Source organism: Lactuca sativa, chromosome 5 (assembly GCF_002870075.4).
Source record: "Lactuca sativa cultivar Salinas chromosome 5, Lsat_Salinas_v11, whole genome shotgun sequence".
NCBI lineage: Eukaryota > Viridiplantae > Streptophyta > Magnoliopsida > Asterales > Asteraceae > Lactuca > Lactuca sativa.
The window spans coordinates 287,817,705-287,835,139 of record NC_056627.2 but is presented as its reverse complement, the minus strand read 5'-3'; the positions used below and the strand labels follow the sequence as shown (position 1 = coordinate 287,835,139).

The following is a 17,435-nucleotide window of genomic DNA, read 5'->3' as shown; positions in this document are numbered from 1 at the left end:
TGTTTATTTTGACCGATTCAACTGAGTTTTTCTAAAAACCGGCCGGTTCAATCCGGTTCAGAAATTGACGTAAAACCGGTGATAGATGAACTGCTCCCTTCTCTGGTTCCCGTTCCAATCAGTTCGACCGGCCGGTTCAAACTGGTTTTTAAAAGATTGCTTAAGTGTTTGTTATGTTTAAGTTTCATTCCTGTTTAGTAAAAATGGTATTATTATTATTATTATTATTATTATTATTATTATTATTATTATTATTATTATTATTATTATTATTATTGTAGCACCTGGTTCCTGGTATGTATTCTTGGTTATTAACTCTCCTTTATATTGCATTTTAACCTTGGACTCGGCGAGTTGAATGACTAACTCGCCGAGTAGAAGCGGGACTAGACGCGGGATCTACTTTGTCTACTCGGCGAGTAGGCCCGTGGGACTCGGCGAGTAGACCCTGTCTGGACTAAAACTGAAACGACCCAAAAATACAACCCAAAAATTTCGTTTTTCAACATAACCAAAAACCGTAATCTGAGTGTCATATCATAAAACCATACATGATGTATCTCAACATAATAATAAAACACTGTGCGGAAAAACTGTATCATATCCATGACATATAAAAATCAAGAACTAAATCAACTCCCAGGATAAAAGCTGAAGTCGTGGTGTGTGCGATGCCATCATCCCGAGCTCTTCCCTCTGCTAGCGGAAGTACCTGAAACCAAAACTAAAACTATCAGCACGAAGCTTAGTGAGCTCCCCCAAACTACCACATACCATACAATACATATAAAACACATACTGGGCCTTGCCCACTGCATCGGACCGAAGTCCGGAACTGACTGGGACCTTGTCCCCTGCATCGGACCAGAGTCCGGAACTAACTGCATCGGACCGAAGTCCGGAACTAACTGCATCGGACCGAAATCCGGAACTAACTGCATCGGACCGAAGTCCGAAACTGACTGCATCGGACCGAAGTCCGGAACTAACTGCATCGGACCGAAATCCGGAACTGACTGCATCGGACCGAAGTCCGGAACACATAACACAAATATGCTTGAATCACAAAGACGTCAAGCCAGCTAGCTACTACATCAAACTAAAGACCGGAACTACTGATAATCACACGGGCCGACATTGTGGCCGTAAACCCGTTCCTACTGAAGGGAAACTCACCTCGTGAACTGGCTGCTTAGTGTATGGCTCTAGAAGCTAGCTGCTGCTGCTCCGGTATCTCCCCGGCTCAAAGAACTCTTGCTTTCCCTTGAATCTTCGCTCTACAATTCTTCTCCTTGCTCCTTTCTTCTTCTCCTTCTTCAAGCCTTCACAATTAGCACACAAAATCACTTAGAACACTCAAGAACGGATTAGGGTTTTTCTCACAGCTTTAGAGGGTGAAGGAGGCGAGATTGGGGGCTATAAGGTGGCTTAAATAGTGGGCAATCCGGGGATTTAGGGTTTCTCCCAGACGGACAGACTCGCCGAGTCCAAAATATGGACTCGCCGAGTCGCCAGCTAACACGTGCTCGAAATCCCGTCCCTACTCGGCGAGTCAGGCTATGAACTCGCCGAGTCCCTTTACAAAACTTCAAAAATAAATACCAAGGAATCATCATACCGGGAACGGGTCGTTACAATTCTCCCCCACTTATCTCAGACTTCGTCCTCGAAGTCTGCTACGGCTGAATCTGCAAATATCTCTGGGTAGTACTCCCTCATCTCCTCCTCAGCCTCCCACGTCCACTCAGACCCTTTCCGGTGCTGCCACTGCACCTTCACTAACTGAATTACCTTGTTCCTCAAGGTCTTGGTCTTCCGGTCCAGAATCGCGACTGGCCTCTCAATATAATTCAGGCTACTATCAACCTGAATATCCTCTAGGGGAACGACTGCTGACTCATCCACTAGACACTTCCTCAACTGAGACACATGGAAAGTGTTGTGGATCTGACTAAGCTCCTCAGGAAGATCTAACCGATAAGCGACCCGACCCACCCGGGCCAAAATCCTGAAAGGACCAATAAATCTGGGGCCCAACTTGCCTCTCTTCCGGAACCTGATGACACCCTTCCAAGGTGAGACCTTCAGAAGGACCATATCTCCCACCTAGAACTCCAAGTCCGAACGCCTCCTGTCGGCGTAGCTCTTCTGCCGACTCTGAGCAGTCTGCAGTCTACTACGGACCTGCTGGATCAACTCAGTCGTCTTGAGCACCACCTCCGTGCTCCCGATGACCCGCTGACCGACCTCGCCCCAACAAATCGGGGTCCTACACTTCCTCCCATACAACATCTCAAAGGGAGGTCGGTCAATGCTCGCATGATAACTGTTGTTATACGAGAATTCCGCTAACGGAAGATACGTATCCCAACTGCCACCAAAATCTAGGACACATGCCCTAACCATATCCTCGAGAGTCTGAATCGTCCTCTCGTTCTGCCCGTCTGTCTGAGGGTGGAAAGCGGTGCTGAAATGGAGACGAGTACCCATCTCGTCGTGGAACCGCTTCCAGAACCTGGATGTGAAACGGACATCTCGGTCAGACACCACCGATACCGGCACTCCATGACGTGCCACAATCTCTCGCACATAGATATCGGCTAACTTCTCCGCCGATATACTCTCCTGGATCGGGATAAAATGGGCACTCTTCGTCAACCGATCCACTACTACCCATATCGAATCCACTCCTCGTACGGTCCTGGGAAGCTTGGTGACAAAATCCATGGTGATGTCCTCCCATTTCCACACGGGAATGTCTAACGGCTGCATCCTGCCGTGAGGTCTCTGGTGCTCTGCCTTGACCTTCCAGCAGGTCAGGCATCTCTCGACGTACCAGGCGACGTCCCGCTTCATACAGGGTCACCAATAATCAGGTCGAAGATCTCGATACATCTTCGTCGCCCCTGGGTGAATAGAAAACCGAGATTTATGAGCCTCATCCATCAACACTTGCCGTACTCCACCCCAGTACGGTACCCACACTCTCCCGTGAAGCGTCAGCAAACCACGACTATCATAATCGAACGAGGCTACTCGGCCCACGATCCTCTCACACTTCTGTCTTTCCTCCTTGAGGCCCTCCACCTGAGCCTCCTTGATCCGCTCCAACAACGGAGTGATCACTGTCATCCTCAAACATAGATCTCTGATAGGGGCCGCCGACACTTTGCGGCTCAGGGCATCGGCCACCACGTTGGCCTTCCCTGGATGGTAAAGGATCTCACAGTCGTAATCCTTTAGCACATCCAACCACCTCCTCTGCCTCATGTTCAGACTCGGCTGATCCATAAGGTACCTCAAACTCTTGTGATCCGTGTAAATAGTACAATGGACCCCATATAGGTAATGCATCCAAATCTTGAGGGCAAACACAACTGCCCCCAGCTCCAAATCATGGGTAGGATAATTAGCCTCGTGAGGCTTCAACTGTCTCGAGGCATAAGCTATCACATGGCCTCGCTGCATCAAAACTGCTCCCAAACCTGTGATCGAGGCATCACAATAGACTACAAAGTCCTCTACTCCCTCTGGCAAGGTAAGGATCGGAGCCTCGCACAATCTCTGCCTGAGGGTCTCGAATGCTGTCTGCTGCTCCGGACCCCAACGAAATACCACTGACTTCTTGGTCAGTCGGGTGAGCGGCACTGCTATCTTGGAGAAATCCTGAATAAATCTCCAATAATACCCTGCCAACCCTAGGAAGCTCCGAATCTCAGATGGAGACTTCGGGACCTCCCACTGCATCACGGCCTCTATCTTGGCCGGATCTACCAGAATACCCTTCTGGTTGACGAGGTGACCAAGGAACTGCACCTCGCGCAACCAGAACTCACCTCGCGCAACCAGAACTCACATTTGGAGAACTTTGCGAAAAGTCTCTCCCTCCTCAAAACCTCCAGCACCTCCCGCAGGTGCTCCTCGTACTGCTCCTGCGTCTTGGAATATACCAAGATGTCATCTATGAACACTATCACTGACCGATCCAGCATCGGCCTACACACGCGGTTCATGAGATCCATGAACGCGGCTGGAGCATTGGTGAGCCCAAATGGCATCACCACAAACTCGTAATGACCATACCTGGTCCTGAAAGCAGTCTTCTGTACATCCTCATCTCTAACCCGCATCTGATGATATCCGGAGCGTAGATCGATCTTGGAGAACCAAGACGCTCCCTGAAGCTGATCAAACAAATCATCTATCCTCGGGAGTGGGTAACGGTTCTTCACCGTTACATTATTCAACTCCCGGTAATCTATACACATACGATGCGACCCATCCTTCTTCCTCACAAACAGGATCGGCGCTCCCCAAGGCGAACTGCTCGGCCGAATGAAACCCTTGTCTAACAGCTCCTGCAGCTGTGTAGACAACTCTTGCATCTCAGGGGGAGCTAGTCGATACGGTGCCTTGGCTATCGGAGCCGCACCAGGAATGAGGTCGATCCTGAACTCAACCTGTCTCTCAGGAGGTATCCCCGGCAAATCCTCGGGAAACACGTCCGGGTAGTCTCGAACAATAGGAACATCATCAATTGTCGACTTGCCCTTCTCCCGGGCATCCAAAACGTAAGCTACAAAACCGGCGCAACCTTGCTGAACATAGCACCTCGCCCTTGCGGCGGAACAAAAGGTCGGTCCTCGCTGTGGTCTCTCGCCCTGAATCACCAACTCTCCCCCACTGGGAGTGCGAACCCTCACTAGCTGAAGCTCACAATCAATCACCGCCCCATTGGGGCTTAGCCAATCCATACCCACAATGACCTTATTCCCTCGCAGGGGAATAGGTACCAGATCCACTGAAAACTGCTCATCAAATAACTGAAGAGAACACCCTCTATGCACCCTGTCGACCCTCACGGTCCTATCATCTGCTATCTCAACCTCTAATGGACCATCCAGCTCCCCTGGAGCCCTACTAAATCTCTTGCTAAGCGCAAGTGATACGAATGATCGGGTAGCCCCCGAATCGAATAATACCATAGCAGAAATGCCGTTCACAGAGAACGACCCCGTCACCACATCAGGAGTCGCTCGCGCCTCCTCTGCTGTCATCTGAAACGCCCTACTCTTCGCCACTGGCGCATCAGCTCGGCCCTGCCGGCCATCTGTAATCCTCAAGGTAGCAGGGGCAGGTGCAACCACCTTCCCTGCTGCGGCTAAGCTCGGACACTGGGACTTTTTATGTCCCCTCTGATTGCACTGAAAGCAAATCAGATCTGATGCTGCGACGGCAGTAGTAGGGGCCGTGCAATCCCTACTCAAATGCCCAATCCGACCGCACTTGTAGCAGCCAGAACTCCCTGCCTTGCACGCTCCCTCGTGCAATCTCCCACACTTGCCACATCGACCGTGGCTCTGTTGACTCCTAGATCTGTGGTCTGAAACCTTGGGCTTTTTGCCCGAACCGCCTGAACCCGAAACCGTCTCCGGTTTCCTCTTCTTCTCCATCTCGAGATCAATCTCCCTCTCCCGAGCCCTAGCAATCATATCTTCCAGCGTTTTACAGCTGGACCGGCTCACAAACTGGCGGATATCGCTCCGCAACATCTCATGATAACGGGCCTTCTTCATTTCCTCATCAGCTACATACTGAGGAACGAGAAGAGCCCTCTCCCTGAACTTGGCGGTGATCTCCGCCACTGTCTCTGTAGTCTGGGTGAGGTCCTGAAACTCCCTAGCTAACTGTTGCACCTCAATGACCGGTGCAAACTCCGCCCTGAACCTGGTAGAGAAATCAGCCCAGGTCATGGCGTCCAATGCTGCATCATCCCCAATGGCATGTCCGACCTCCTCCCACCAATCCCGTGCCCTGTCCTTCAGAAGACAGGACGCCAATCTGACCTTGTCCCCCTCGGGACATCTGCTAGTACGGAAAGCGTTGGCCACATCTGCCAACCATCTAGTGCTCGCTATGGGGTCTCGCGCCCCATGATAGTCCGGAGCTCCACATGCCCTGAACTCCCTGAAGGTAAGGGTGCGCGACCCCATCATGGCCGCCACCTCGGCATGGAAGGTGCCCAATCTCTCATCCATCAGCTCTAGAATCCCCTCCTTGATCGAACCGAAGATCACAGGAGTCTGCTCTATAATGATGCGCGTAATCTCCGAAGAAAGAAACTCTCGGGTCTGCTCATCCATGCGCTCATCCCCCGAGCCTGAACCTGATCCCTCCCCGGCACCTCCGCTGCCGGCTGCTGGTCTCGAACGCAAAACCACCATTCTGAAACACATCACAACTATATCAGAAAACAGAAATATCCCAAGGGATCATTGATACTACAACTAGCTTCCTGGTCTTGTCTCAGCCTTTCTTGATTCGAGTACGGATCCTCTGCTTCCGGTAGTACGGGCCCATACTACCTTCCACATCTATCCGTACTTTCTTCAAGAACTGCCTTGACTCCACCAAGTTACTTCTACTACTACTGATCTCTACTACTCTCATCCCAGGCTTGCCCTAGGGAAACCTCAGACTCAACTCAACTAGTCCTCAGCTGCTGAAGGTCTCTTTATAATGCTAATTAACCACCACCTGAACACCATCACATGTGACGAAGATCAGATAATCCTTCAAGTAAAAGACCCGTCCCTATAACGGTTAGACTCAAACAAGAGCTGCGCAATAGGGCCAGTTCCAGCACTCTGGGATTATTCAACCATGATCACATGTGGTGTAACGTGTTCACCTAATGGCTAACTTCCATCACTCAGAACTCCCACAAAGCACGAAGCAAGCAGCATTCGGATAAAGGAAACATACTCAAGTAAAACTATTCTCAAACGAGAAACTGATCTAGCATACAGTGCTAAGCTCATACTATCAGGCATAATCTAAACAGGTTATCCTATTGCTGTCTACTCAATACTAGCATGCAATACTCATAAAGCTGTAATACATAAAGCAGGCACATAAGGCATCCTCCTAGATCCTTAGTCCTATACTAGCATGCTGTTCTACTGAAACTGAAACTGAACAAATAACTTGTATGGGTAATTTGGGAGTACTTACTTGAGCTCGGCTGATCGCATGCACCACACCCTTATTTTGTTTAAAAATTTCTTTCTTTCTAAGTGCTTTCAAAATTCTTTTAGAAAACATTTTCCTTTTAAAAAATCTTTTTATTTCCCCTTAGTTTGAGTTCAGATACACCCGGAAGTGTATCCGAATCCCTCAAACCAAGGCTCTGATACCAACTTGAAACGACCCAAAAATACAACCCAAAAATTTCGTTTTTCAACATAACCAAAAACCGTAATCTGAGTGTCATATCATAAAACCATACATGATGTATCTCAACATAATAATAAAACACTGTGCGGAAAAACTGTATCATATCCATGACATATAAAAATCAAGAACTAAATCAACTCCCAGGATAAAAGCTGAAGCCGTGGTGTGTGCGATGCCATCATCCCGAGCTCTTCCCTCTGCTAGCGGAAGTACCTGAAACCAAAACTAAAACTATAAGCACGAAGCTTAGTGAGCTCCCCCAAACTACCACATACCATACAATACATATAAAACACATACTGGGCCTTGCCCACTGCATCGGACCGAAGTCCGGAACTGACTGGGACCTTGTCCCCTGCATCGGACCAGAGTCCGGAACTAACTGCATCGGACCGAAGTCCGGAACTAACTGCATCGGACCGAAATCCGGAACTAACTGCATCGGACCGAAGTCCGGAACTGACTGCATCGGACCGAAGTCCGGAACTTACTGCGTCGGACCGAAATCCGGAACTGACTGCATCGGACCGAAGTCCGGAACACATAACACAAATATGCTTGAATCACAAAGACGTCAAGCCAGCTAGCTACTACATCAAACTAAAGACCGGAACTACTGATAATCACACGGGCCGGCATTGTGGCCGTAAACCCGTTCCTACTGAAGGGAAACTCACCTCGTGAACTGGCTGCTGAGTGTATGGCTCTGGAAGCTAGCTGCTGCTGCTCCGGTATCTCCCCGGCTCAAAGAACTCTTGCTTTCCCTTGAATCTTCGCTCTACAATTCTTCTCCTTGCTCCTTTCTTCTTCTCCTTCTTCAAGCCTTCACAATTAGCACACAAAATCACTTAGAACACTCAAGAACGGATTAGGGTTTTTCTCACAGCTTTAGAGGGTGAAGGAGGCGAGATTGGGGGCTATAAGGTGGCTTAAATAGTGGGCAACCCGGGGATTTAGGGTTTCTCCCAGACGGACAGACTCGCCGAGTCCAGAATATGGACTCGCCGAGTCGCCAGCTAACACGTGCTCGAAATCCCGTCCCTACTCGGCGAGTCAGGCTATGAACTCGCCGAGTCCCTTTACAAAACTTCAAAAATAAATACCAAGGAATCATCATACCGGGAACGGGTCGTTACAAAAACCCTAACCCGGGTGTTTGCACCCTATTTAAACGATCTAACCCAGCCTCCATTTCCCCTAGCACTCCCAGAGATCTGTAGAACGAAACCCTAGCCCCCTTTGTGTCCTTGTGGGTGACTTTTTAGCATTGTGAAGGTGGTTTGGAGCTTGGGAGAAGAAGGAGAAGGTTGAAGAGTGCAAGAAGGGAAGAAGATCCGGAATTTACTCTGTGAAGGGCTTCTATTCAGGTAGAAAAGTTCCTACCTTGATCTTTAGTTCTTTAAATCCCCTTTTTGTCCCCAAAAAGTGGTGTTAAGCCCTAAGAACCTAAATCTCTATGTGTTTATGGTTAATGTTCTGCAAGGACTTTGGATTTGAACCTTTTGGACATCCTAGTAGCATAAAGTCTTTGTGGTTGAGGTGGTTGAGGTCCCTATTGAGTGTAGGACCTCTTAAAGAGCTTGGAATTGCATGTTTGAGCTCATAGGGCCATGCATGCACGTAAAGTTTGCAACTTTACGTGGTAAACACGCCCTAGGACCATAGATCTGTGGTTTTGAAGCGTTGCATGTCTCAGATCTGGCCTACTCGGGAAATGGGTCGAGGGACTCGGCGAGTCCCAAAGTGGAACTCGGCGAGTCCCAAAGTGGAACTCGGCGAGTTCTATGAAGATGGTCCTAGACTCGGCGAGTTGGATGAACAACTCGGCGAGTCCTATGAAGATTGCCTGGAGCTCGCCGAGTTGTTCTTCAAACTCGGCGAGTCATATGAACTTTCACAGAGCAAGAGGGGTTTAAGCGTTGAAGGTTCAACCCTTCGTACCTGCACGCGGAATTAACTGTGTAACGTAGTCCCAAAACCCCAAATCCTCGTATGGGGTGTTCTGGTGTGGATTAGAAGCGGGTAGGGGATCCGCTCGAGGAACTCGGCGAGTTGCTCGCGGACTCGGCGAGTCGGGACACGAGTCGGCCCCATAGTCCCGAGTGGTGAGTCAAGGGTGACTCAGTGAGTGGGGAGAGGGACTTGGCGAGTAGGACCGGATTAGTAAGGGAAGGACTCGGCGAGTTGCTCATGGACTCGGCGAGTCCAGTCAATTGGAAGTTGACTTTGACTTGGATTTCGACTTGGTTAAGGGTAAAGGGGTCATTTTACCCTAAGTACATCTAGTAGTGTTTGACTGATCGTTTTGTGGGAATTATAGCCGGAGGACGTCCGGAGCAACAGCAGCAGCAGTAGACAGTCAGTTCCCGATTAGATTAGCAGCTACTTTGAGGTGAGTTACCTTCCAGTAGCGGTGGGTCTACGGCCACAATGCCGACCCATCAGTAGGAGTTGTACGTTAGATGAATGTCTTTGTGATATCATCTAGGTTTGCTACTACACTATATGTTATATGCTAGCGTGATGTGTTATATGTGATAGAAGTAGAGTTCGGTTGTTAGGACCGAAGGGTAGTTCAGACACCCCAGATATGTCTGATAATTTGTTATGTTTATGATATATGTGTAAGTAGCAGTATGGGGTGAAATAGTCCCCGAGGATCGGTTGTCAGGACCGACGGGTAGTCAGCACCCCAGAATAGCTTGACACGGGTAGACGGCACCCCATAATGGCCGCACGGGTAGTCGGCACCCCAGAATGGTTGTACCGGGTAGTCAGGCACCCCAGAATAGCCTGGCAGTATGTATGTTATGTGTTTGTATAGTATGTGGTACGATGGGGGAACTCACTAAGCTTTGTGCTTACGTTTTCAGTTGTTGTTTCAGGTACCTCTTCAGGTAGGGGAAAGGAGCTGACGCGGTAGCGGCATATCACACACACTCTTGTTTCCACACTATGGATTTATGGGATGTACTCTGAATTATTACTATGATATTACCGGTTTTCAGACATGGATTATTGTTATGAATGTTTTGTAATGATGTTTCTATGTATTAACCTAAATTAAAATTGAAATTTTTACCGGTATTTTTGGGACGTTACAAGTTGGTATCAGAGCCCTGGTTTGAGGGATTCGGACACACCTTCGGGGGTGTCTGAACTCAAATCGAGGGATTAAAAGATTTTCCAAAAAGAAAATGTTTTCTAAAAATTGAGAAAAGAGTTTTGATAAAGAACGAAGTGTGTGATGTGCGCGACCGACCGAGCTCAAGTAAGTATTCCCCCAAAGTACTCATACAAGTTTATGTTATGTTTATCAGCTTTTGTAGAACAGCATGCTAGAATAGGACTAAAGATCTAGGAGTGATGCCTTATGTGCCTGCTTTACATGTTTCAGTTGTATGAGAATTGCATGCTAGTATTGAGTAGAGAGCAAGTAGGATAGCCTGATTAGGTTATGCCTGATAGTATGAACTTAGCATTGTATGCTAGTACAGTTCCTGTAAGCAGATAGAGTTGATTGAGATTGTTACCCTTGTCTGAATGCTGCTTGCTTCGTGCTTTGTGAGACTTTGAATAATGGGAGTTAGCCATTAGGTAAATACGTCACGTCACATGTGATCAGGGTTAAATAATCTTAGAGTGCTGGATTTGATCCTATTGCGCAGCTCTTGTTTGAGTCCAATTGTTGTAGGGACGAGTCTGTTACTCGAAGGATCATCTGAGCCTCATCACATGTGATAGTATTCAGGTAATGACTAATTGGCATTACAAGGAGGCCTTCAGCAGTTGAGGACTGGTTGGGTAGAGTCAGAGGATTCATAGGGTAAGCTTAGGATATGAGTAGCAGTGGTATAAGGGATCTGGTGGAGTCAAGGCAGTCCTTGAAGAAGGTACGGATAGATGTGGAAGGTAGTATGGGCCCGTATTACTGAAAGCAGAGGATCCGTACCCGAACTAAGGAAGGCTGAGATAAGACCGGGGAACTTGTAATTGTTGTGATCCCTCAAGAAGTAGCAGTATCACTAACAACTGTTGTTTATGTATTGCAGAATGGTGGTACTTCGATCGAGGCCGATAGATGGCGGTTCAGGAGAGGGGTCAAGTTTGGGATCAGGTTCCGAGCCGGTAGATGAGGGACTACACGAGTTCATCGCGTCAGAGATCGCCAGGGGTATCCTTGAGTCGACCCCCATCATCTTCGGGTCGATCAAGGAAGGGATAGTTGAGCTGATGGAGGATCGCCTCAGGGCGTTCAGGAGCGACATGGCATCTGGCCAGTCAGGATCTCGCACGCTGTCCTTTAAGGGCTTCAGGGGCAGTGGTGCGCCGGATTTCCACGGGGTGAAAGACCCCATTACTGCCAGGCGATGGATTGCAGACATCGAGTTTGCACAGTTGACTAGCTTCTGCCCCGAGGGGTCGAAGGCGAGGTATGCAACAGGGTGTTTACGAGACTGAGCTCGAGATTGGTGGGAGTCAGTGGGTGACTCGTTGGGAGCCTCAGCGGTCGAGGCTATGACCTGGTCGGACTTTGTGACCAGATTTAGGGCGGAGTTTGCGTCGGCTGTCGAGCTTCAGCAGCTGGCCAGGGAGTTTTTGGATATGAGACAGACGACGGAGACTGTGGCGGAGATCACCGCCAAGTTCCGGGAGAGGGCACTGTTGGTGCCCCAGTACGCAGGTGATGAGGACATGAGGAGGACCCGCTATCATGACATGCTCTGAGCTGACATTCGGGAGCACGTTAGTTTTTCAGCTTGCCCCACCTTGGACTCTATGATTGCCAGGGCGAGGGATAGGGAGATAGATTTGGAGCATATCCGGAAACGGAAGTCAGAGGAGAGGCAGACGGGAGGGGCTTCAGGGAAGTAGCCCAAGGGATCAGATGGTAGGCCGAAAGGCCAGTCAGGACCGGGCCGCTGCAGGAAATGCGGCAGGCCTCATGAGGGGGCATGTAGACTGGGATCGTCAGGCTGCTATAAGTGTGGCAAGACGGGGCATTTTAGCAGAGATTGTACCGCCCCTACACCTGTGTTGCAGACATCGAAGTTGATGTGTTTCCACTGCAACCAGAGGGGCCACAAGAAGGCCAGTTGTCCCCAGTTGTCAGCTACAGTGTCAGTGAAGGCGCCAACACCAGCGACCCTACGGATTACTGATGGCCGGCAGGGCAAAGCAGAGGCTCCAGTGGTGAGGAGTCGGGCATTTCAGCTGACTACCGAGGAGGCACGCGCCGCACCCGATGTGGTGACGGGTATGATTCTTTCCCTCTATTTTATTTTTATGATGTTATGATATTGACATGTGCTTTGTGTGTATATGTATGCATTAGGATCGTTCCATGTGAACGGCATCCCAGTTCAGGTGTTGTTCGACTCGGGTGCCTCCCGATCATTTGTTTCCCTTGCGCTTAGCAAGAAGTTTCCTGATTCTTCGAGCGTGTTAGATTTCCCTTTAGATGTAGAAATTGCTGATGATCGATCGGTGCGAGCATCGATGGTATTTCGGGATTGCGTATTGCGTTTGTTTGAGGAGCGCTACCTGGTAGACTTGGTTCCCATTCCGTTGCGTGGGAACAAGGTGATTATAGGCATGGATTGGTTGAGCCCTAATGGGGCGGTGATAGATTGCACGCAACAACTAGTGCGAGTCAGGACCCCAGGTGGGGGAGAGTTAGTGATTCATGGCGAGAGGCCACAATGTGGACCCACAGCCTGCTCAGCAGCGAGGGCTAGACGATACCTTCAGCAGGGATGCGCAGGTTATGTCGCGTAGGTGATGGATGCCCGGGAGGCGGGTAAGGCGACGACGAGCGAGGTTCCGGTGGTGCGAGATTTCGCAGATGTTTTTCCAGAGGAGCTTCCTGGGATACCTCCGGAGTGACAGGTGGAGTTCAGGATTGACCTTGTTCCTGGTGCGGCTCCGATAGCCAAGGCACCGTATCGGTTGGCTCCTCCTGAGATGCAGGAGTTGTCTACACAGCTGCAGGAGCTGTTAGACAAGGGATTCATTCGACCGAGCAGTTCACCCTGGGGAGCCCCGATTCTATTCGTGAGAAAGAAGGACGGGTCGCATCGGATGTGTATAGATTACCAGGAGCTAAACAAGGTAACGGTGAAGAACCGTTACCCACTCCCGAGGATTGATGATCTCTTTGACCAGTTTCAGGGAGCGTCTTGGTTTTCCAAGATCGATTTGCGTTCGGGTTGTCATCAGATGAGGGTCAGAGAGGAGGATGCGCAGAAGACCGCGTTTTGGACGCGCTATGGCCATTCTGAGTTCGTGGTGATGCCATTTGGGCTCACCAATGCTCCTGCCGCGTTCATGGACCTCATGAACCGCGTATGCAGACCGATGCTGGATCGGTCTGTGATAGTTTTCATTGACGACATCTTGGTTTATTCCAAGACACAGGAGGAGCATGAGGAGCATCTGAGAGAGGTTTTGGAGACCCTGAGGAAGGAGAGCTTGTATGCCAAGTTCTCCAAGTGCGATTTTTGGTTGCGCGAGGTGCAATTTCTCGGACACCTTGTTAACCAGAACGGGATTCTAGTCGACCCGGCCAAGGTCGAGGCCGTGATGAGATGGGAGGTTCCTAAGTCTCCATCCGAGATTCGGAGCTTCCTGGGATTAGCAGGCTACTATCGGAGATTCATTAAGGATTTCTCCAAGATAGTCGTACCCCTGACGCGGTTGATGAAGAAGGCCGTAGTCTTTCGGTGGGACCCGAGCAGCAGGCTGCGTTTGAGACACTGAGACAGAGATTGTGCGAGGCGCCAATCTTAGCCCTGCCAGAGGGCGTAGAGGATTTTTGTGGTTTACTGTGACGCGTCCATTTCAGGGTTGGGCGCGGTACTGATGCAGAGGGGGCATGTCATAGCCTACGCTTCGAGGCAGCTCAAGCCTCACGAGGCGAACTACCCGACGCATGATTTGGAGTTGGGGCGGTGGTTTTTGCCCTCAAGATTTGGCGGCATTACCTCTACGAGGTTCGATGTACCATCTACACGGACCACAAGAGTTTGAGGTACCTCATGGATCAGCCGAATCTGAACATGAGGCAGCGTCGGTGGTTGGACGTGGTGAAGGATTATGATTGCGAGATCCTCTACCACCCGAGGAAGGCTAACGTGGTGGCCGATGCGCTTAGCCACAAGGCGGCGCCGATCAGGGATATTTGCATGAGGATGACCGTAGTGACTCCCCTGTTGGAGCAAATTCGGGAGGCTCAACAGGAGGCTATCAAGGAGGAGCATCGAAAGAGCAAGCGTATGGTGGGTCAGGTTTCCTCCTTCGATTATGATAGCCGAGGACTATTGACACTACACCGTAGGGTGTGGGTGCCGTATCATGGGGGCATGCGCCAGATCTTGATGGAGGAGGCGCATAAATCCCGATTCTCTATTCATCCAGGGGCGACGAAGATGTATAGGGATCTTCGTCTAGATTATTGGTGGCCCTGCATGAAGCGAGATGTGGCTTGGTACGTCGAGCGGTGCTTGACCTGTAGGAAGGTCAAGGCCGAACATCAGAGACCGCATGACAAGATGCAGCCGGTAGACATCCCGTTGTGGAAATGGGAAGATATCACGATAGACTTTATCACGAAGCTTCCCAGGACCGCGCGTGGAGTAGATTTGATTTGGGTCATCGTGGATCGATTGACCAAGAGTGCTCATTTTATTCCGATTCAGGAGAGCATATCGGCCGAGAAATTGGCCGACATCTATATTAGGGAGATTGTGGCGCGGCACAGGGTGCCAGTATCGGTTATCTCGGACAGGGATGTGTGTTTTACTTCCAGGTTTTGGAAGAGGTTTCATGACAAGTTGGGCACTCGTTTGCATTTTAGCACCGCCTTTCACCCGCAGACAGATGGTCAGAGCGAGCGGACCATCCAGACTCTGGAGGATATGTTGCGGGCGTGCGTGCTAGACTTCGGTGGTAGCTGGGATACTTATCTTCCCTTAGCTAAGTTCTCGTACAACAACAGCTACCACGAGAGTATCGACCACCCCCCATTTGAGATGTTGTACGGACGGAGGTGCAGGACCCCGATATGCTGGGGAGAGGTTGGTCAGAGGGTCATGGGGAGCACCAAAAGTGGTGCTCAAGACTACCAAGAGGATTCAGCAGGTTTGGAGCAGGCTTCAGACCGCGCAGAGTCGGCAGAAAAGTTACGCCGACAAGCGCTAATCCGACCTGGAGTTCCAGGTTGGGGATATGGTTCTCCTGAAGGTGTCGCCTTGGAAGGGCGTCATTCGATTCAGGAAGCGGGGCAAGTTTGGCCCGAGGTATATTGGGCCGTTCAGGGTTGTAGCCCGGGTGGGCAAGGTGGCGTATAGGCTGGATTTGCCAGCCGAACTCAGTCAGATACACAACACTTTCCATGTTTCTCAACTGCGGAAGTGCCTGGTAGACGACTCCGCAGTGGTTCCGTTAGAGGACATTCAGGTCGATGGCGGCCTGAATTATGTTGAAAGACTAGTAGCAATCATCGACCGGAAGTCGAGGGATTTGAGGAACAAGCGAGTGGAACTCGTGAAGGTGCAATGGCAGCACCGGAAGGGATCAGAGTGGACTTGGGAGCCGGTGGAAGAGATGATGGTGCACTACCCCGAGCTATTTTTGGAGCAAGCAACAGACTTCGAGGACGAAGTCTAAAATAAGTGGGGGAGATTTGTAGCACCTGGTTCCTGGTATGTATTCTTGGTTATTAACTCCCCTTTATATTGCATTTTAACCTTGGACTCGGCGAGTTGAAGGACTAACTCGCCGAGTAGGAGCGGGACTAAACGCGGGATCCACTCTATCTACTCGGCGAGTAGTCTCGTGGGACTCGGCGAGTAGACCCTGTCTGGACTAAAACCCTAACCCGGGTGTTTGCACCCTATTTAAACGATCTAACCCAACCTCCATTTCCCCTAGCACTCCCAGAGATCCGTAGAACGAAACCCTAGCCCCCTTTGTGTCCTTGTGGGTGATTTTTTAGCATTGTGAAGGTGGTTTGGAGCTTGGGAGAAGAAGGAGAAGGTTGAGAGTGCAAGAAGGGAAGAAGATCTGGAATCTACTCTGTGAAGGGCTTCTATTCAGGTAGAAAAGTTCCTACCTTGATCTTTAGTTCTTTAAATCCCCTTTTTGTCCCCAAAAAGTGGTTTTAAGCCCTAAGAACCTAAATCTCTATGTGTTTATGGTTAATGTTCTGCAAGGACTTCGAATTTGGACCTTTTGGACATCCTAGTAGCATAAAGTCTCTGTGGTTGAGGTGATTGAGGTCCCTATTGAGTGTAGGACCTCTTAAAGAGCTTGGAATTGCATGTTTGAGCTCATAGGGCCATGCATGCACGTAAAGTTTGCAACTTTACGTGGTAAACACGCCCTAGGACCATAGATCTGTGGTTTTGAAGCGTTGCATGTCTCAGATCTGGCCTACTCGGGAAATGGGTCGAGGGACTCGGCGAGTCCCAAAGTGGAACTCGACGAGTTCTATGAAGATGGTCCTAGACTCGGCGAGTTGGATGAACAACTCGGCGAGTCCTATGAAGATTGCCTGGAGCTCGCCGAGTTGTTCTTCAAACTCGGCGAGTCATATGAACTTTCACAGAGCAAGAGGGGTTTAAGCGTTGAAGGTTCAACCCTTCGTACCTGCACGCGGAATTAACTGTGTAACGTAGTCCCAAAACCCCAAACCCTCGTATGGGGTGTTCTGGTGTGGATTGGAAGCGAGTAGGGGATCCGCTCGAGGAACTCGACGAGTTGCTCGCGGACTCGGCGAGTCGGGTAGTCAGCACCCCAGAATAGCTTGACACGGGTAGACGGCACCCCATAATGGCCGCACGGGTAGTCGGCACCCCAGAATGGCCGTACAGCCCGTACCGGGTAGTCAGGCACCCCAGAATAGCCTGGCAGTATGTATGTTATGTGTTTGTATGGTATGTGGTACGATGAGGGAACTCACTAAGCTTTGTGCTTACGTTTTCAGTTGTTGTTTCAGGTACCTCTTCAGGTAGGGGAAAGGAGCCGGCGCGGTAGCGGCATATCACACACACTATTGTTTCCGCACTATGGATTTCTGGGATGTACTCTGAATTATTATTATGATATTACCTGTTTTCAGACATGGATTATTGTTATGAATGTTTTGTAATGATGTTTCTATGTATTAACCTAAATTAAAAATGAAATTTTTACCGGTA

At 49.8% G+C, this 17,435-nt stretch overlaps 1 long non-coding RNA gene across 1 annotated transcript; it reads left to right on the top strand.

Annotated features, from left to right (window-relative positions):
- Positions 1-9,419: 9,419 nt before the first annotated feature.
- Positions 9,420-17,435, top strand: LOC122198121 (uncharacterized). The gene is made up of 2 exons (XR_008232560.1): positions 9,420-12,493; positions 17,234-17,435. It is a non-coding gene; the product is annotated as an uncharacterized LOC122198121 (long non-coding RNA).